Here is a 23,168-nt window from a genome sequence, read left to right on the forward strand (position 1 = left end):
AGGCCTGGGGAACCCTATGGGATGCCGGGATTCTAACCACGTCTGTTTGAATCAGCTGCTTGCAAGGCGAACGCCCTAAGGCTCTGCTCTCTCTCTGGTCCCTCTTCTTTTAAGATTGGTTTTGAGTCTGTAAAGTTTCTGGGCTGTTGTTTATCTATGAAGCTAAGTATCTTTTCTTTTACTTTTGCTATTTTTGTTTGTTTTTATTTCATTTTTTACACCTTTATTTAAGCATCATCATTGCAAACATGATTGTAGTTGGCTTTCAGTCATAAAAAGAACACCCCCCCCCCCTTTCTTAAAACTTGAGTGTAAGTATGGGTGAAGTCTTGGCACTCAGTCTGGGTGTGAGTCTTGGCAAAGTATTCATTTTATTGAATTTGTCACTATATCCAACCACTGTCTTCAGGCCTTGAGGGTTGTTTGTGATAAATCCACTGTAAATCTAAACTATATTTCTTTGAACGCAAATTACCTTTTTGATTTTGCTGCCTTCAGTATATAATCCCTATCTGTTGCATTCATCTTTGTGACTATGATGTGCCGTGGGGTGCTTTTCTTTGTATCTCTTTTATCTGGTACTCTTGTGGGCATCCAAATATGGTTTCATGCACACTATTGTGTGTTTGGGGGGGGGGGTCACACCCGGTGGCGCTCAGTGCAGTTGCTCCTGCCTTTGCACTCAGAAGTCGCTCCTGGCCGGCTTAGGGGACCATATGGGATACCGAGATTTGAACCAGGGTTCGTCCTCTGTTGGCCATGTGCAAGGCAAATGCCTTACTGCTGTGCTATTGCAAAAATCACACAAAAGTCAATAGCCTTCTTATACACAAATAATGATATAGAAGAAATGGACATTAATAAATAATCCCATTCACAATAGTGCCATGGAAACTCAAATACCTTGGAGTCAATTTAAAGAGGTGAAGGACCTGTACAAAGATATTTACAAAATACTGCTTCAAGAAAGAATAAAAAAGAGGACACAAGGAAATAGAGACACATACCCTTTTCATAGATTGAAAGAATTAACATAATTAAAATGGCAATATTTCCCAAAGCATTATACATATTTAATGCACTTCCTCTAAGGATACCAATGACATTTTTTCAAAAAAGTTGACCAAACACTCTATCTCTATTTTGTCCCATTTGAATTACTATATGTCTTGGTGTTGTTTTGTTAGGCTCTATTTTGTTTGGCACTCTTTATGCCTCCTGAATATGTACAGTGGTCTCTTTCCAGAGAGTGGGAAAGTTTTCTGCTATTATCTTCTCACTAGTTACTTTTCCCTTTTCTTGTTCTTCCATTGCTTCTTGTATTCCTACAATTTGGAGATGATTTCTCTTGCCTTTGTGTATTAGGTACCTTACATTTTCTTCCATCATTTTATCTCTCCTTTCTTTTTTGACTTCTTTATTAATGCTGGTTTGAAATTTCTCTTTAACTGATTCTTCACCTTTTGATTGTGTTACTATGGCTTGCTAATGTGTTCTTTAGTTCCTTCTATTCATATATATGGATTCTCTTATCTTCTGACAAAGTCCTTCTTTGAGTTGGTTGAATTGTTCATCTATTGATTGCTTATTTTTGCTGGCAGGTGCCTTCTTGATTTCTGTTGCTAAAGCACTGTTGCTAAAATCAACTAAGAGTTGATTTTAGGTCCAAGGTTTATGCTTTTTTTTATGGGCTTGGAGATTTGCTGAGGTTTTTTCCTTTATACCTTCAGTTACAGTCCTCTGTAGTTTCATCATTGGTTTTTGCATTTTGTGGGTAGATATGATGGAGTTTCAGGTTCCCTGTTACTTAAGAAACATATCCGGATTGGAAGGGCAGATGGATCACGTGTCCTAATGGGCAACAGGCTGAAACCTAGAGCCTAGGGAAGTTGATCAGCATGTGGCCCCAGTATGGTGGTTTTTTTTTTTTTTGACTAAGATCTCAGGACTTTTGGAGCAAGTATGTGCACCTTCCCACTGTATATCCCTTCTTCCAGGAGACCTGTTAGCTGAATTTATTCCCTTAAAATATGCTATCAGTAATAGAGCTTTGAATTTTTGAACAACTCCATTTGTTTTATACTTTCATTTATAAAGGAGCATCCCCAATTTAATAGAATGAATAACTAACAACAAGAGCTTACTAAACCTCTGCCATTGTGGTAATGACTTTATTAGAGAACCAATTATTTTCACAAATGTGCTTGCTACTGTATGTTTTCTTCTTTCTTTCTTTTTCTTTTCTCTTTCATCCTGTCTTTTATTTTATGTTTTTTCTATTTTTCAATAACTGCTTTAATTTATCTGGAAACAAATATTTTATGATCAACTATGCCAACTATATACTGCATTTTTTTAGCTAAATAAAAAAGAGAGAATGTCCTCCAATAATGATGGTGTTACCCAGACATGGAAAGTATGAGGCAGGCTCAGGAAACAGACCACCAAAACCATGATGGCAGCAGAGGACTAAATGGGGAGTTATTTGTGGGCCCTTGACTTGAGACACATGACAAGGGTTGGTGTGAAAAGAGATAATCCAATTCAAATCCTGTTCCAGACCACCGAGTTAGATGTCATTCTATTAAAAAAGGGTTTGGGTCAGCAGAATGCAATTTTAAGTTATTTACATCAGGAATCTACTCTATTCTCAGTTAGTTATAGCAGTGATTTTCATTGTTTTAGTTCCAGGAGGATATAAGTATCCTGGACAACCTGTGTCCTGCTATAGCATTTAAGATTACTTCTGGTATTCAGGATTTTAAGCTTTCTATTATATGTAAGTTTATGCATGTGAGGATGCATGTATGGAGAAAAAAGAATACTTTAATATTTTATACTTTATGCTCAAAATTCCCTTAGCTACAAAGAGATAAAATTGTTTTCCATTTCCCTAGAACTGGCACCACTATACAAAAAGCCCCTGGGATTTCTATTACTGGAAATCAATCAAAAAGAAAACACATTACGAAAGCAAAATGACAGCTTTAGTCTAGTGGGCAGCTCCAGAATTATGCTTCCACCAAGACAGGCCATGGACAGCATCATGCTGCTCTTCACAGGTGTGGCTGAGAGACTGCCTGTCTCTGCCTATCTCTCAACCAGAAAAGAATTATTTCAATAGTGCAGGACAGCAACTGGGCATTTGAAAGAACAAACCTCACAATTTGAGAGGACAAGCCCCCCCCAATTTTGGAAACCAGGCTTTATTAACCCGATGCCTGTGCCTAAACCATCTGGGTAATAGCAAGACATATATGACCTTCTGGAGGTGTCTGAACCCTTGCAGCCCAGCTAAGAGACTTTCTCAGTAGCCAGTTCCCTATAAGACTCATAAGATCCTTCTCAAACCACATCCCAGAATCTAGTGCTACCTACATTTTCCCCTTCTTAGATATGGAAGTGTCAACAAATCCATACCTATCCTATTTAATTATCTTATGCCAGCACACAATCATTACGTAAAAATGAAAGCACCTTGCAAATTAGAGTCAATATTATTTCTTTTGTTTAACAATAATCTAGCCTGTTCCTTTGCATGAGCAAAGCACATGCTTATTTAGTCAATACAGAACCCTCGGGACTTAGACAAAATAATTACCCAGGTGGTAGTAAATAGTAATATATAAAGAGGGTTCAAAGTATAGTGTATGAAGCCATGCTGATAAGATACAAGCCCCTTGTCCGGATATGAAACTGTAAAACTTGAACAAGTTACTGACACTCTTGGTGCCTCAATTTCTTAATCTCTGAAAGATATGTATGTTTTTTACACAGTGCCCCCACACAGGGCTTATGCTCATTTTGCTACTATAAGGAGCAACATCAATAATTCTATAGGATCACTGGTATCCAAGATATCAGTAGTAAAGTTTCAGGAAACAAAATATATAAAAATTAGTCACATTACTACTCACTAAAAATTAACTACTGACAATGAAAATTAGGAAATAATCCCCATTTAAAAGAGTATCAAGACAATAAAATACTTAGGAATAAAATATCTAAGAATAGGTTTTCTCTTCAAATTCATGAAGACATATTTCACCCACTTGTGTTTCTTTGGTTGCCTATTTCCACTCTTGAGAAACCTGTGCTCTTTCCTCTTTCTCCTCTTACATATTGACAAATAAGTTTCAATAAAACTTTTCTTTTTTAAAAATAATTTCATTAAAACAAGATGTATCATAGTTGACATAACTGATCATAATACATTTGTTTCAGGATAACAAGAAGCAAAGTTAGCAAAAATATAAAGAAAATAGGAGATCTAAAATAAAAATAAAGAAGAATTGGAAAAGAAGAGTTCGTTAGCAGTTATATTCGTGACAATTATTGTATCACCAATAAAGTCGTTAATACAATAGCAGAAGTTTTAGTAAGCTCTCTTTTTTTAAGGTAGTATAGATGGACTGAAGAAAAGAAAAAAGTGTGTGTGTGTGTGTGTGTGTGTGTGTGTGTGTGTGTGGCAGTTGTTGTTTGATAAGCACAGCAAAATATGTGAGAAGTTGGAAGGAGCCTAAAAACAGGGAAACCTCACCCCTCAAGAATTTTGGCATAAGACCAACTCCAGGCTCCAGGCCTACTAGGTTGTCCAACCCTTTGACATTGTCTGTGGTCCCAGAAACAGTTCTTCACCATCACAGTTGTTACTGTCAGGTTTCTGTAGCTATAGATCCTATACAAGTTTCTATACAAGTCCTATATTAAAGGCTGGTGATATATACAGTGTTCCTCGTCACTTCGCACTTCATGTTTTGTGGCTTCAGTGCTTTGCAGGTTTTTCTAAAATATTCATCAAAAAATAAAAATGAAAAGATATAACCATGTCGGCAGCCACATTGTGGAAAGGAGTGTTGTTTCATGTTTATGCACATGAGGATTCCTGTGTGTCAAACAAAGAGATGAGTTGATTCAGAGTACATACCACGGACTCTCATAAAGGTACATGATTGGTTTCTGGTGCGACATTGGCCAATGTGAGTATAAGTGGATTTACAGTGATCCCTCCTTTTTTTATTACGGTGTAAGTTTTGTAATCAACATTATTAATTAGCACTGACACGTTTAAGTAAATACATATACTGTTGTAATTTTTGTCTTATATGTGTAAACTATAAATACTGTTTACATATTTAAAATATTCTTGTACCCACATACACAAAAATTCCTAGGTGCAAATTCTACTTCGCTGTTTTTCAGCTTTCGTGGAAGGTTCTGGTCCCCATTAACAGCGAAAAACGAGGGATCACTGTGTTGTCTTCTGGTTTCGTCTCACCATTAGGTAGCATTGCAGAGAATCCTGCCCTAAAAGGATACTGTTGCTGTTCCTAGGTTGTCATGTATCATGGGTACCAAATTTGGAATAAGTCAATGTCATGACGGTAGTGGAACCTTCCTTGTTAAGAGTTCTTATTCCTAAATCCTAAGTTGTTAAGAGTTCTTATTCCATGGTGTAGGAACCCATGTTTGTTTCTGCAGATGGTATCCATGGTTCAGGGGTGGATGGTCAATGCCCAATCAACTAAAGTCAAAGTCAAGTCACTATGCCAGAAGTTCAGGATATAAGGACCCTCTGCAGTTTAAAATGTGTTTCCATCTCTATTAGATAAGAACTTGTTTGCATATGTGATATTTTCCCGTTTTAATGTGCCTATGCAAAAAGGAACAACTCCACAAGGTATAATGGTGCATATGGGGGTCGAGGTATCAAGACCAACAATCCCCATGACCTTTTTATTACATGTCTTTTAGACAAAAACGTTTCTACTAGAATTCTATACTAAATGGATCCTGAGGATTGTGGAAATTGTCGCTACATAAGATGATATTCAGTCACGAATATGATTATGCTTATAAAAGGAATGTAACTAAAAGATTTGTATGTCCTTTTAAATTTTTTGAAATAGATGGGGAAATGGTAAGATCCAGAGCTCATCTTCAACCTGTGAATTGGTTTTTTTGAGTCTCGGGAAGATGACTCCGAGCAGCCACATATCAGGGAGTATCCTCAAGTGGGGGTGGGGGGGCTTCTCAACCACTGAGTCTGGTAGCAACCTATGTCTTCCCTTCCCCCACACCCCCGGGGACCCAGTTGCCTGGCCCTGCTGTGATGGCCTGGCTTGGGTGTCCCATATCTCTGCTCTAGAGTTCAGTACAGGAGTCCTGTTGGCAGCTCCCCCACTCCGCAGAGACACCCCAGTCATCAATTCTGAGAGGAATAATGATATCCTGGTATCTGGGCTCTTCAGAGAAGGTCACCAGCCTAGCCCACTTTCTCCACTCTTATTCAACATAGTTTTAGAAGTCCTAGCAATAGCAATCATACAAGAGAAGGGAATCAAAGGAATTCAAATAGAATTATAATAATAATAATAAATAATAATAAAAGTGAATTACAGGGGCCGGTGAGGTGGCGCTAGAGGTAATGTGTCTGCCTTGCAAGCGCTAGCCAAGGAAGGACTGTGGTTCGACCCCCCAGCGTCCCATATGGTCCCCCCAAGCCAGGGGCAATTTCTGAGCGCTTAGCCAGGAGTAACCCCTGAGCATCAAATAGGTGTGGCCAGAAAAAAAAGTGAATTACAAACAGACACAGAATAAAAATTTTAACATCTGGAAATTAAACAGCTCACTACTGAAGAACTAGTGAGTCAGAGACCAAATCAAAGAGAAATCAATAATTTCCTGAAAATAAATGAGAATGAAGAAACAAATTATCAGAATTTGTGAGACACAGTTAAAGCAGTACTAATTCATATAATAATAATAATAATAATAATAATAAGAAGAAGAAGAAGAAGAAGAAGAAGAAGAAGAAGAAGCAGAAGAAGAAGAAGAAGAAGAAGAAGAAGAAGAAGAAGAAGAAGAAGAAGAAGAAGAAGAAGAAGAAGAAGAAGAAGAAGAAGAAGAAGAAGAAGAAGAAGAAGAAGAAGAAGAAGAAGTGGTGTCTGGAAACTGTCCACTCCATCGTGGATGATAAAATCAGGCCTCTGTAGCTAGGGATCTTGGTATTTGCACAGGTCATAGGATGGAGCCTAGGATGGAGTCTTTCTTTACGGTTCTAGAAGTTCTGTTCCATCACTGTTGTTTTAATCAGTTTTCTGTAGTTGAAGGTCTTGGTTTTTGCACCGATCCTAGGACGAAGCCTAGAATAGAGTCTTTCATTATGCTTCCAGAAGACCTGCTCAGTTGCAGTTGTCTCAGTCAGACCTCTGGAATTAGAGATCTTGGGCCACGAGTTTGAGACCCTTATCCTAAATATAAAGGTGAATGATTTGTAATTTACTTGGCCACGATAAAAACTACACTAAAATAAAAATCTGGGGCCAGAGTGATATCAGAGTGGGTAGGATGTTTACCTTGCATGTGGCCAACCTAGGATATGGACAAATTATTTTAAAATATATATTGAACAGACCACACACCTGTCAGGTAGTGAAGGAGGGGCACTCTGCCATTGGGGCCAGAGCTGGGATATGAACCATGCACCTGTTAGGTAGTGGCAAAGGGGCACTCTGCCATTGGGGCTGGAGCTGGGAGCTGAACCACATGCCTGTCAGGCAGTGGGGGTAGGGCAATTGACCCAGGCCCCGACCTCTGCCACACCTTCTGACAGATAAAGGGAGAGGGGAAACTTTATTGCTACTGGGCAAGAAGGAGGGGACCTAATCCTCTGGCAGGTAGCAAGGGAGGACACTTGTGGGCAGGGCCAAACCTCAGTGACTGCAGCCATCATACCCACCTAGAGCCACACTCTAGAGAAGGGACCAAACTCCACACCACAGGAGACAAAGGAGAGCTAAAATATGAAGGCATTACACTCCAAGCCAAACCACCAGATGCAAATATATATGGGTAAACTAAGGAAGACACTAACAACTAGGGATATATAGAGAAACCCTAGCAAGTATTCAAGTCCACCAAAATGAACAGACCCAATACATGAGGGCCTAAAAGCAACAATGCATGCCATGGCAAAAGAAACCAAGGAATCACTAGCCAGCAAGTTCAAGAAATCTATAGATAAAAACTCAACCAACTTAAATAAAAACTTTTACAGAAGATGAGAGAATCCATAGAAATGGATTAAAGGAAATAAAAAACATCTTAGCAAGTCATAATAGCAGAATCACACAATTGGAGAATCACATAAAAGATCTTGAAGAAAAACTGCAAACCAAAAATGACAAAAAAGTCAATAAGGAAATAAAAGTTAAAGCATTGAAAGAAAAAGTTAGGTATTTAATGAACAAAGACAAAAGAAATAATTTACGGGTTGTAGGTATGGCAGAAGGAGAGGAAATAGGGAAAGGGGAAGAACAAAAGGTCAGGGAAATAATGGCAGAAAACTTTCCCACCCTCTGGAATGAGGCTCCAGTGCAAATATAGGAATTGAAAAGAATCCCTAATAAAATAGATCCAAACAAACCAACATCAAGACATATAGTAATCCAATGGCAAAACAAACAAACAAACAAACAAAAAACAAAGAGAAAGATGAACTTCTTAAAGCAATAAGGGAGAAGAAACCCTCAAGTACAATGGAAAAAACATAAGAATCAAACCAGATCTCCCATTTGAAACAATTCAAGCAAGAAGACAGTGGAATGACATATTTAAATGACTGGAGGAAAAAAACTTCCAACCTAGTGTGCACCACCCAGCAAAATGCTCATTCATATGAGAGGGAGGACTAAAAAGATTCTCAGACAAAAAGAAAAATTTGCATTATTTGTGCAAATAAAACCTATTCTAAATGTTCTACTTCGAGGTGAATTACACAATCTAACCCCCTGATTGTAACAATAACCACCCTACACAAATACAACTGCCCTTTCTGTCAAAAATCTCCTTAAATGTCAATGGACTCTCCCCTTAAAAGATACATATCGTATTTTCTGGCATATAAGACGACTTTTGAAACAAAAAAAGTCAACCAAAAATCGGGGGTCGTCTTCTATGCTGAGTATATCCCAAAAAATGTTTCAATATGCCGCTAAATGAAAATTGTCTGAATATTGCCACAAAACGAATTTTTCAACTCGATCCTGCATCAATCACTGCCAGGCTGCTCAGACTGCCTCTCTAACTCAGCCAATCCAAGCAGGCTTTTTGTGCATGCAAATTAGACAGTGTTCTGGACCTGAATCTATACTGTAAAAAGCCTGCTCAGGTTGGCCAGAGTCAAAGAGGAAGTCTATTACAGTATAACCTTTGAACCTTTGCTTGTTGTGATTGGCTCACTGTGGTACATGAGCACAGGAACATATGCAGCACATGCAGCATAGGAATGTTCTGTCTGATACAGCAAATATAGGCCTAAACCTATTTTTCAACTGCAAAATTAGGGGGTCGTCTTATATGCCCTGTCATCTTATACGCCGGCAAATACGGGAGTATAGACTTTGATTAGAAAACAAAAACTGGATTTCTGCTGCCTGCAAGAATCACGCCTACAAATACAGGATGAACATAGGCTCAGAATAAAAGAATGGAAATTAATTGTCCAAGCCAATGGAAAACAAAAAAAGCTGGGACAGCCATTCTTATACAGACCAAATTGCATTCCACCTAAAGAAGGTGATCAGAGACAAAGAGGGTCACTACTTGCTAATCAGAAGAACACTAGACCAAGAAGTACTAACTCTGGTCAATATTTATGCACCAAATGCAGAGCCAGAAAAATATGTAAGGCATTTGATTACAAACCTGGAGAACCATATGGAAGGAAATGTTATAGTAGTAGATCTCAATACTCCACTATCACCACTGGACAGATACACCAGACAGAAAACTAACAAAGAAATAAGAGCCCTAAATGAGAAAATAGAAGAACTAGGGCTAATAGACTTATATATGGCCTTCCACACCCAGAAAGCAGAATACACATTCTTTTCTAGTGCACATGAAACCTTCTCCAGAATAGACCATGCCTTAGGATATAAATCTAACGTGCATAAAGTCACAAATATGAGGATTATTAGAAGCACCCCATCAGATTACTATACAATAGAGGTCAAGACTGACTGTATAAAGAAGCTATGGAGAAAATCCAACACCTGGTGATTAAACAACATGCTGCTCAACAACAGCTATATCAAAGAGGAACCCAAGGAAGAAAGAAAGATTCCTTGAGACAAACGATAATGAAGAGACAAATTGTCAAAATCTATGGGACACAGCAAAAGCAGTAATGAGGGGGAAACTCATAGCAATAAAGCCTATGTGAGGAAAAAAGAAAAATGACAAAATAAGTCAATTAAAGAGACACCTTAAGAAGCTGGAAAAATAGCCGCAAAGAAATCCAAACACAACCAGAAGACAAGAAATAATAAAAATCAGAGCAGAAATAAACAACATAGAAACTAAAAAAACAATACAATAAATCAGTGAGACCAGGAGTTGGTTTTCCAAAAGAATAAACAAGATAGACAAACCACTGGCAATACTCAAAAAAAAAAAAAAAAAAAAAAAAAAGAGGGGAAACCACCAAATACATAGTATTGCAAATGAAGGGAGAGATTACAACAGAACCCCAAGAAATCCAACACATCATGAGGACTTATTATGAACAAGTATACTCAGATTTTAGAACTCAGAAGAAACCGACTGATTTTTTGAAAAATATTATTTTCCAAAACTGGATAAGGAGGATATAGAAAACCTAAACAGGCCAATTACATTTGAGGAAATTGAATCAGTAATTAAGAAACTCCCCAAGAATAAAAGTCCAGGTCCAGATGGTTTTACAGTGAATTCTATCAAACATTCTGAGAAGAATTATTACCACTGATCCACAGGCTCTTCCAAAACATTGAAAACACAGGAATCCTTCCTAATTCCTTTTATGAGGTTAACATCACCTTCATTCCCAAAGATGGCAAAGACACTGCCAAGAAAGAAAACTACAGACCAATCTGACTAATGAACATCGATGCAAAAATCCTCAACAAAATCTTAGCAAACTGAATCCAGCACTATATCAAAAAGATTATACACCATGACCTTGTGGGTTTTATCCCAGTCATGCAAGGATGTTTCAACATATGCAAATAAATCAACATCATACACTACATCAACAACAAGAAAGACAAAAATCACCTGATTATATCAATTGATGCAGAGAAGGCGTTTGACATAATCCAACATTCATTTATGATGAAAACACTCAGCAAAATAGGACTGGAAGGAAACTTCCTCAGGATAGTTACAGTTATCTATGAAAAGCCCACAGCCTACTTTATCCTTAAAGGTGAAAAACTGAAAGCATTTCCACTAAGGTCAGGAACTAGGCAAAGTTGTCCACTCCCTCCACTCTTATTCCATATAGTTTTAGAAATCCTAGCAATAGCAATCAGACAAGCGAAGGAAATCAAAGGAATTCAAATAGGTAAAGAGAAACTCAAATGATCTCTTTTTGCAGATGATATGATGATATACATCGAAAACCCTAAAGAGTCCACAGTAAAACTAGAAACAATTAACCAATACAGCAAAGTGGCTGGCTACAAAGTCAATACACAAAAGACAGTAGCGTACAAATAACAAAGTAGAGGAGAAAGAGATTGAGGAGACAATCCCATTTAAAGTAGAATAAAAATATCAAGTACCTAGGAATCAACTTACAAGAGAAGTGAAGAACCTATACCATGAAAACTTCAAAACACTTCAGAAAGAAATGGAAGAAGACCTAAGTAAATGAAAGAACATCCCATGCTCATGGGTAGTAAGAATCAGCATAGTCAAAAGGACTATCTTACCTAATCTTCTATATAGATTCAATGCAATCCCTATCCAAATTCAGACATCATTTTTTAAGGACTTAGAACAATCAGTTATAAAATTCATCTGGAACCACAAAAGACCCAGGTTAGCCAAATACACACTGAAATACAAGAAGCTGGGTGGCATTACTTTACCTAACCTGAAGCTTTACTAGAAAGCGATAGTGATCAAAACAGAATGGTACTGGAACAAACACAGAGTCTCAGACCTGTGAGTTAGAACAGAATATTCAGAGATAAACCCACTAATATATATATAGTCAACTAATATTTGACAAAAGAGCCAAGAACTTGAAATGGAACAAAGACAGTCTTTTTAATAAATGGTGTTGGAAAAACTGGATAACCACCTGTAAGAAATTAAAAATTGCTCCATATCTCACACCTTACACAAAAGTCAACTCATATTGGATTAAATATCTTGAAAACAGATCAGAATCTGTAAAGTTTATTGAGGAAAAAATTGTCAGAACATTCCAAGACCTATATATCAAAAAAGTCTTTGAAGATAGAATGCCAATGGTAAGAACTTTAGTATCAAACCTAAATAAATGAGACTACATCAAACTAAAAAGTTTCTGCATGGTGAAAGAAACCCTACTTAATACTAGGAGACAGTTAACAGAGTGGGAAAAAAAGTTTGCACATAACATGTCAGGTAAAGGGCTGATATCTAGGATATACAAAGGTCTCAGAAAGATGAGCTCCAAAAAATCTAATAAAGCCGGAGAAAAATGGGGAGAAGAAATGAATAGACACTTCTCCGAGGAAGACCAAAAGGTGGCCAACAGAAATATGAAAACATGCTCACCTTCACTCATCTTTAGGGGAATCCAAATCAAGATAACATCTTACATCAGTAAGGATGGCTCACATAAAAAATAATGGGAACAATCTCTGTTGGTGGGGATGTGGTAAGAAAAGAACTCTCATCCACTGCAGGTGGGAATGCTGCCTGGTCCAACCCCTATGGAAAACAGTGTGGAGAGTGCTCAGTAAACTCAAAATTGTGCTCCCATATGTCCCAGAAATTGCTCTCTTGGGTATCTATCCCCAAGTCAGAAGGACATTCACCCCAAAGTATGTGTGCACTCCACTATTTATCGCAGCACTTAGTACAATACCAAAATTTGGAACCAACCTCGATGCCCAACAACAGATGAAGATGTGATATTTATACACAATGGAATACTACTTCATAGCAGTTAGAAATGATGCAATTATGGATTTTGCAGCAACATGGATGGATCTACAAAATACTATGTTAAATGAAATAAGTTAGAAGATGAAGGATAAATACAGAAGGATAGCACTTTTCTGAGGTACTTATAATAAACACATAATACTTCAAGAACAAATATAATGGTCTAATAGGGTAGAAACTCCAAGCACTATAGTTATCAGCATTTACTGGAGAGCAGGATTCAAAACAAGTGGAAGAGGAACAAAACAAAGCCTCGATTATCCATTATACCATAAAGAAACTAGCCACATCAGAAATAACCGAGTGAACAGGTATGTAATCAGCCTTTTACTACAAATGTTTATAATAATGTCTTAGGGAGCTTATACACAGATACAGGTGAAGAATGTGATTGGAAGCCAGAGACTCAGTGGCAGCATTTTCTCACACTGTGTTTTAATGCTTTAATTTTACTAGGTATAAAATAACCTCTCAGCTTCTCTGTCTGCAGTGGTTCTTGGATATAAAGGGTGGACACCCTAGTTTGACACGTTGGTGCCCAGTTGTACTAGATACCATATTGAGTTTGCATTAGAAAACACTTCAATATACCCTTTTTCTCTGGGTTATATTCTCTATTAGGACCTGAAGTACATGATCATTCGGATCACTGAAACAATCAACAGTGAATCATAGAATTATATTATATGACCTACTCAGCGAACACGTTTGGGCAAATTATCATTTCCTTTCTTTCTCTTTTCTTCTCTCTTCTACCTATTTTTTTCCTTCTCCCCTTTCTTCTTCTTCCTCTTCTTTCTCCTCCTCATCAACTCACTCTGTGTCAAATAAAACTCACACTGTTAGGTTCTCTTTAGAAAAGGAACTTTGATATATAAGATGCAGCGGACACATACTACATAGGATAGCCACCTACATAGGTAGGCCTTATTAACACATTGCTTAGTACTCGAGATGTGAAACCTATGTGTATCCTAAACTGCTCCAGCCATTATCTAACCCTAAAACTTTCACTGAAGAAATGCCTAGAAACTGGGAAAACCTCCCACTCCGACACATGGATTCAATCTCTTTTATTTGATTTATTATTTTTTTACTTTATTTTTTACTATATTTACCTATTTATATGTTCTCCTCTCTCTTATCCTTTGCTCTCCCTTCCTCTTTTTCTTAAGACATACCTATACTAATTATTTATTTTAATTCAACCAGTTCTTAAGAGCTCAGACCCATCCTATCAGGGTCACACATCTTAAAAATAGATCACTAATGTATGTCTTTATGTGGGCATGTGTACATAAAGAGAGGACTCCTCTATGAGAGCCAAACCTAAATTAGAAACAATACCTGCCTATAGTGTATATATAGCCCCTCCTATATACGATCCCTCCTCCCTCTTCATCCCCCATTTCCAATCCGATACCCCATCTTATTAATGCTTTTTACCATCAGTACCTTTAGGTATCAAGTCCGACCTCCTGCCCCAATAAAACATCACCCAGCTCCCAAGCAAAGGGACACCCACTCAGCCCCACATCTCATCCCCTGGCAAGAAACTACAACCAACACCTCTGCTGACTCATGCTCTGTGGTTCTCCTTCTCAAGCCCTCCCCCACCCACATGTGGACTGTTGTTTTATACTGGACTCAGCTCTAGAGGATCCTTAGTGCAAGAAGTCTACCCGAGCCCTTTCAACCACAAATCATTTCTCAAACTCAACGAGACCAGGGTGTGTAATGAAAATATGGCCTGGATTCCACCCCCACAAGAATATCTCAAAAGAAAATGTGGAAGCCTATATTTCCTTTATAAGTTTAAGACCTACATAATTCTACCTTTTAATCTGTTTATTCCCAAATGCAAGGTGTTCTCCTACATCATTTTCCCTTAATTACTTTTTAAAAACTCTTATTTATTTTTCCTTTATATATATGTGAGTATATATATTATATTTTTATTTTTTGTCTTGTTTTTGTTTTCTTCTCTTCCATAACTTCACCTTTTTGTTGAAGTTGGTACAAAACCTACAAGAAAAAGTCTTGCCTGGGATAATAGCTCAGGTCAAAACCAGGGCACAGAGATGATGAAACCTGACACTCTCACCCCCAAATGCACCAGCAATATAGGATGGCACCATTTCTTCTTGCAAAGGCATACTAAAAAAGGGATAATTTTATGTATAGAAACAAGCTCTTATTTACTAGAGATAAGAACTCATACATTTACAATACAGGGGCACCTCCCACATTGAACGTATGTCATGTGGACCCAACTTAGACTCCAGGGGAATAGACAGCGACTGTCCAACCTCGAACGCTAGATCCCAGACATAGAACAGACACGATTCTCCACAACAGCTCCAGGAACCAAACTCCCTCTGGAACATTCTTAATACTGCTCTGACACCAACATATGCTGGTTTTGATATGACATCCTGGAAATGAGGAAATGGCAACAACTTGATCTAAGAGCAGGTTATCTTACCTCACCACCTAACGACAAGATGAAATCAGAAGACATGTCATCCTTTGATCTGTGCAAAAGCCAAGATCACTATCTACAGAAGACTGACTGTGACAACCATGACTGAGCAGAACTTATCCTGGGACCAATAGACTAGACCCTAGTCTAGGCTTTGGTCTACATTCTGTACAACCACCAAGATCTTTAATTTCAGAGGTCTGACTGAGACAACTGCAACTGAGTGGGTCTTCTGGAAACATAATGAAATACTCTATCCTAGGCTTCGTCCTAGGATCGGTGCAAAAATAAAGACCACCAACTACAGAAGACTGATTAAAACAACAATGATGGACCAGAATTTCTAGAACCATAAAGAAAGGCTCCATCCTAGGCTCCATCCTAGGCTCCATCCTTTGACCTGTGCAGATACCAAGATCTCTAGATATAGAGGTCTGATTATATCATCTACGATGGAATGGACAGTTTCCAGACACCACCAAAGGACCCAGGGGAGAGTAAAAGAACATGTATGGAGCCTGGAGTTATTCCCAGGAGAGTTTACTTCAAGGGCAGAGAAACCCTGTTCTCTTAGGCCAAGGGAATTCCCTTTCTAATCTCCCCAATATTTACTGTGCCTATGCAAAAAAAAAAAAAAAAAAAAGAAGCAGCACAAAACAATTTTTTTGGTTTTGGTTTTGTTGTTGTTTGTTATTTTTTTCCGTTTTTTGTGTGTGCTTTGCTTTGTTTTTATTTCAGGACTGTAATTTTTCTGTGGTGGTTGTCTTTATTGCTATGGTGTGTTTTTTTGGATTTTTTTGTTTAATTTTTATTTTTTGTATTGTTATGTTTTTCTTCCTTTTTGCCTTTCTTCTCGCAAATTGATATTTATAGCCTCTAGAAGGACTCCACCCATTTTTTGCTAGTTTGATTTTTGCCCCATTTTACTTTTTTCTTCCCTTCAAACAGAACCACATAATGTGAACCATTTTGTTCTGCCTTACAAATTGAGGGGGAAATAATGAAGGGTACCAAGACCAAACAGTTGTCTGATTATTTAGAAGAAATAAAAAATGATCAAATTTAAATAGCAAATCCAAAGCCAACAACAACAGAATCGATACCCAATCTATAACATGCTAGACACAGAGGAGACTACCTATACTAGCAGCCTAGGGGTAAAGAAGGGGGATATGAGATGCATGCTGGGAACAGGGGTGGTGGAGGGAGGACAACATTGATGGTGGGAATGCTCCTGATTCAATGCCACTATGTACCTAAAATATTACTGTGAAAGATATGTAATCCACTTTGGTCAAAATAAAATAATTATTATAAAAATATATACATATATATTGAACAGAAAAGAACTCTGAAAATCCTGTTTGAGAATGATGAACACAATCACAAAGTAGCACACATTCTGGTTCCAAACTATACTACAACTCTATAGTAATTTAAAAAGTACTAGGGCCAGAGAGATAGCACAGTGGGTAGGGTGTTTGTCTTGCACACAGCTGATCAGGATTAAATCCCAGGCATCTCTTATAGCCCCCTGAGCACTGGCAGTAGTAATTCCTGAGTACAGAACCAGGAGTAACCCTTGAAAACTGAGTTTTTCCCACCAAAAAATAACCCAGTATTGTACTGGAACAAAACACAAATAGAAGAGAAAGCATTAAAAAATGCATGTCCTATGAACTAATCTTGAATAAGTGATTCAATAAGACACATAGAAAATGGAGAGCATCTTCTTTTTCCTGTTAACAAAATTAGTTATCAACAGGAAAAATAATGAAATTACATACCTACCTAATACTGCTCTAAAATTTTAAGTTTATTGCCACTGAAATTTCTTTTTGCTGAAGTGCCAGGAATTGAACTCTGGGACTCAGATATACAAGGCACTCTATTGTTGACTACATCCCTAGCCAATTCACACTGAATTTTAAATATAAGAACTGAAATTTAGAGAACAGGGAAAATGTATCTTGACATTGATCTTGAGAATAAATTTTTTAGCAATGTCAGTCTAAACACAGGCAGCTGAAAGAGTAAAATAAGTAGAAGTGTACCAAAAGAAAGTATCTGTTCAGAAAATGAAATAATAAAGTGAAAAGTTGGTATACAAAATGGAAAAGAATATTTAAAAACAACATACATAACTACTTAGTACCCAAAATATATAATAAACTTAGATAACTCAACAGCAAAAATAAAAGAAATTTGTAATTTAAAAATGGGTGAAGGGCTGAAGAGACCTTTTCCCCAAAAGACATACAAATATCAACAGGTCAATAAAAAGATGTTTGATCTAGTTGATCATGTTGAAGCACAAAACAATATCATAATAAGCTATCATCTCACACCTAATTGTTAGCATCTTTAAGAAGATGAAAGATAAATGAGGGTAACAATATAAAGGGAAACTTTTTACATTATACTCTTGACTTGAATATACATTACTACTTATAGAAAACAGATGTAGGTTCCTCAAAAAATTCAAAAATTAACTGTCATTGGGCCAATTTTCACTTGTGGTATTTCTAAAGGAAATAAAGTTGGCACCTATAGAGAAATCTGTATTCCCACTTTCATTACAGTATTTATTCAAACAGCTAACATAAACAGCATTAATTTATTTGTGAATGTATGAATGAATAAAGAATTTTTGATGCAAACAGATATGAACTCACATCCAGGAATCTTATAAAAATCCTGACATTTGCAACAACAGGGAAGAGTTCAAAAAATATTATATGACATGAACCTATCCAGACTAGGGAAAATATGGCATGATCTCACTTATATGTTAACTCATTGAAAAAAAAGAGAAGCTAAGATTACAAAAAGAGGGAGCAGAAAATAAATGAGGGTTCGGGAAATAAGGAGATCAAAGGGTGCAAGCCTTGAGTTACAAGATTAATACATGCTGGAAATCTAATGGTCAATAGTCATTATAGTTAATAATGCTACTGTATAGACATAAAATTTTCTGATAGTAGATCTTGAATGCTCTTACCACATACCACAAAAATAAAATTTGAGAAGACAAATCTAATCATTAATTTGGAAGTGCTATTTATTTCACAAAATACATGTGTGTCCAACTTATGTTGTATACATAATTTTGTATGCTTTTATGTCAATTATACCTTAATAAATATGGGATAAAATGTTTTCTAAGTTTTCTGCGTTTTATAGAAATATTCCCAAACAATTATCCTTTGGGTGGCTATGAGAAGGACTATGTCCAGTGATGCTCAGGGATCACTCCTCAGTTCTCAGAGAACCATGTGTTCCTTGGGATCAAATCAGGATTGTTAACAAGCATGGCCCTTGCCTGAACTGTTATACTATTTCTCTCACTAATAATCCTCTGCCGATTTCTACTTTACAGTCTTGGACTCAAAGGGGTTCATGCAATGTAAATTATCATGTGCCCAGGAGGACAGGATGAGAGTTCTGTCATTCTGGGGTCATTGTCTTAGTCCACATCTTCTGTCTTTTAGGATAAACCCTGTGTTTCAAAGGAGAAGACAAAATTAGCCATGTGAGAGTGTTACCATCTGCACTTGCAACCATTTCTGTCCTTTGCAACTATACCCAGCTAGGGTCCTTGGCACATCTTCCTTCCATAGTACCTGACAGTACAAACTACAACTCACAGAGCAGTTCAAGTCTCAGACATGTTTCTCTCAATGCCATGGGGTCGGAGTCCTTAGAGCAAACTGTCTTGGCAGAGCTGATGTCTCTCAGGCTACTCTCCTGGATTTGGAATATCTGCTCACCAAGTCTGCTCACATGGTCTTTCCTCTGTGACCCAACCTCTGGTACCCTTTACTGGTATGTTTTCATTTTTTTTGCTCATGAGAATAATCAAACTGGATAAGCACCCAATCTTAACTTAATCTTAACCACCCCTTTAGAAGTTCCATCTCTAAATATAGTCAGATTCTGAGGTAATCAGACTAGGGTACTTCAAGTTTGACTTTATAAAATGGTGACTGGGGTGGAGGGGCAGCAAAAGAAAATGTCCAGTATCAGGAATGCTTTTCTATTTTGGTTAACTGACTCCTATCATCTTAGTTTTCTTAGTGAAATACTGTATGTTTGACCATATCACCCTGACTGCAGAGTAAGAAACTGCACAGCAAACTCACTTAGGACTATAGGTGCTGTTACAACTGTTGTAACTGTTACACTGTTATTGTTATGGCCTGCTAACATGGCTGATACCAAAGCTTGCTCCTATCTCCTCCACAATTCTGGGAGCCAGCTGGCCTACTCACTTCTGCATTCTCAGAGTAGCCCAGCAAACATCTATTAAATAAATAATCAAATGAGCAATACATCAAGAAAATCATTTAACTCAGAATCCTCTCTTTCAAAACTATTTTCCCACTCTTTCTGATACAACTCTTCTCTGCTCCCAAAACCAACCACTAAACTCAAATAGCCTCTTCTTTTGAGGCCCAAAGTACAATTATTTTTTGTTTCTTAATAAATCTTTATTTAAGCACCATGATTACAAGCATGTTTGTAGTTAAATTTCAGTCATAGACAGAATACCCACTTTACCAGTGCAATATTCCCACCACCAATGCCCCCTTTGCTTCTCCAAAATTCATTCTTCATAGAAATCCTGGATCCCATTGTTCATGTGGTTAACTTTATGCTCAGTCATGAAACAGGCAGGGAAGTTGTTAACATACTTATACCATGCTCAGACCATGAGCTTCTTTAGAATAAGGCCAGTTTTATGGAACCCCAAATACATGTCATATATTATCTTCCTTTTAATAAAGAACAGATGCTTTTAGTACAATAGAAGAAGGAAGAGGTTGTGTTATAGTTCAATAAGTGAAAATTGTGTAAATCCCCCCCAGAAATTCCTGTCATCCAGGGGCCCTCAACAGTGCTGCCCACCACTGTGGTTTCAGAAAAACTGGCAATTAGATGCTTCTGAAGCAGCCTCAGAGAGGGAAGGTATCTAATAATCAAATCCATCAAGTCTTTGAAGTTATAATTCCACAATAAAAAGGGGGGGGGGGAACAGCAACAAAAATAAGAAAAGAAAAAGACACCCATCAGACTCCTTGAGATTTAATTTAAATTTTAACTGGAATTGGCTCTTTGGAAATGTTCTTTGGACCAGAACCACCCAGACTGAGTGAACTGCTTTTCCTTTATGAAAGCCATATTTACCAAATGTAGTCTAGGAGCTTTGGGGTCCTATTTCTCAGAGAGTTCCCACCTACAAATTCATTGTGGTTTTTTTTTCTTAAGTAAGCAGCATAGTTATTAGCTGAAGGATATGTAAAGGGCATAAGAAGTTACTGAAGCATTGATTTAAGAAGTGCAAATGTCAAAGGCATAAAGAAAACTGCAAATATAGTCACAGGCTTGAAAGTACAGACAGAAAAAGCAGCTGTGAGCTAAAATGTCCTTGGGAAATGACTAAAATGCTGAGTCAGGAACTACTATTGACAATGGGTTTTGCTCATTATAAGTCTTTTCCCATATCTTAGACCATGTTCTGGTAGAAGCTTAACAAAAGCTTGCTGAATTTATATATAATAAATATTTACTTGGTAAAATTAGGTGAAGTTAAAATACTTTAGAATTTACACTATCTTCACAAATACTTCCACAACACTGAATCCTCTAATGAAAATATAGGTTATTTTCACTACCTTCTCAAACACCTCTTTACTTCTGTTTTTATACTCAGGGGATGATTTCAAACTGCAAGATATAAGGCATTGATAAGGTCTATACATTATACATTGGATTAAAACCCGAATGTCTTACCCTCAATAAGATCATAACAACAGACTCTAAGGTTCAGTGGTGAAGGGATGGTGTCTTTGGTGGCCTGTCACCATGACAGTGCATTCCTTAAACATTAATAGAACCATTATTGTAAATGGTTGTACCCACATAAAAGATTTCAAGAAGAAGAAAAATAGACCCCAATGTTGAAATGATTCAGGTTACTGTCTCCTATCATCTCTACTCCTCTGTCATTATGATAGGCATTCAGATGCCAAAAACAGTTGTATTTCTACACAAAATTACTCTTACCAACAGTCTTCACTCCACCAGCATGCCTCTTCCTGGCACTCTGTTCTGCTCTTTCAAGTCTGGTAAGCAACATCCAGAGAGCCTTTCTTCATGGACCCTCAAGCAACTCACCCACCTTTGCCTGAGCATCAATAGGACTCAGGCCTTGAGATCATCAGAGTATCTTTAAGTAAGCCTATCTGAGCCTAGCAAACTCCAAATCTTAAATGACTAAACTTGATTTACTGAATTTAAATAAAACAAGTGCTATTTTCTTCTCTGTGTTCATGAACAACACCTTCTTAACAGGGACCCCTGGAAATTGCAAAGCATCACAAAGGTAGCTATTCTGACAAATGGAATTTCCCAAAAACAAAATGCTAGAGTCTGCCTGAATTTGGCAAAATATTGTAACTGCTATCAAAGTTAGAACCAAGTATAGCTGTGGATGTGATAAATACTGACTAAATACAGAAACAAGGAACTTTCTGGGTTTCTGAAATGTTCAATAGCTTGATCTGAATCATAGCCAACAGTGATAGTACAAGTGGGAACACATATGGGTTGTTGTTAACTAATGGGCAAGACACATAACAATCATATGCACTCAAAACATATGATTATCACAATTAAGATGTTAAAGACAGGACTGGAGACTTAGCACAGCAGAAGGGCATTTGCCTTGCTTGCAGAAGGACAGTGGTTCAAATCCCGGCATCCCATATGGTCACTCGAACCTGCCAGGGGCAATTTCTGAGCGTAGAGCCAGGAGTAGCCCCTGAGCGCTACCAGGTGTGACACAAAAACAAACAAACAAACAAAAAGATGTTAAAGACAAAACACTGTATGTAACATGCACATCTAAGAGAAAAAGAATGAAACACCATCAATATAAAACCCCATATGTAGCTTTTAAGTTCATCCTCCAGATGCAGAGTATTTGTTTTAGATGTTTATCAGGTATTGTGGTTATTCACCCTGATAAATGTGTTGGCTGTCCCTATAGGATTTAACTCTGGGGATTTATTAAATGCTACTCAACAGAATTGAAGTAGCTAGATGGCAGCATTCTTGAGAGAAATTGCACCAGGGACAAATGACATTTGAGACCTCTTAATTCACACTTCTACTGATATGCCTCAAATCCAAATAAATGTATGTTTTTCTTTTAAATAACAATAACTTAAATTTTTGCTAGTTGCAACCAATTTTGAAAAAACAGTCCATCTATAAAAACTATTAGCTGTGAAATGTCATTTCAACATTCAGATTGCAACTGGTTGAAGAGGAAGCATTTGAGAACACATGTAGCCACATTTTACAATCAGCTTAGCATTTCAGAACTTCTGAAATTTATTTAGCCTAGAAATTACTAGAGTCTAGTTCAGCCAAAATTTTAAACAAGTTCGAGCCAAAATTTTAAACTATGAGAGTCAGAGAGCCACACTACGCAGTGACCTGCCAAAACAGACAAACACTCACACAAAAGCATATAATTTTAATATTTTAATATAATATATTAAACATATTGCATTTTGCCATTTTGAGTGAGGGTAAAAATCCTGTTCGCCACCCCTGGTCTAGTTCAATCAGAAAAAGGAGCTTACATTGCTAACTGGTACATCACTAGCAAAAGAGTCCATTCTGGCAAATG

The sequence above is a fragment of the Suncus etruscus genome, chromosome 14 (assembly GCF_024139225.1).
Source record: "Suncus etruscus isolate mSunEtr1 chromosome 14, mSunEtr1.pri.cur, whole genome shotgun sequence".
Classification (NCBI taxonomy): Eukaryota; Metazoa; Chordata; class Mammalia; order Eulipotyphla; family Soricidae; genus Suncus; species Suncus etruscus.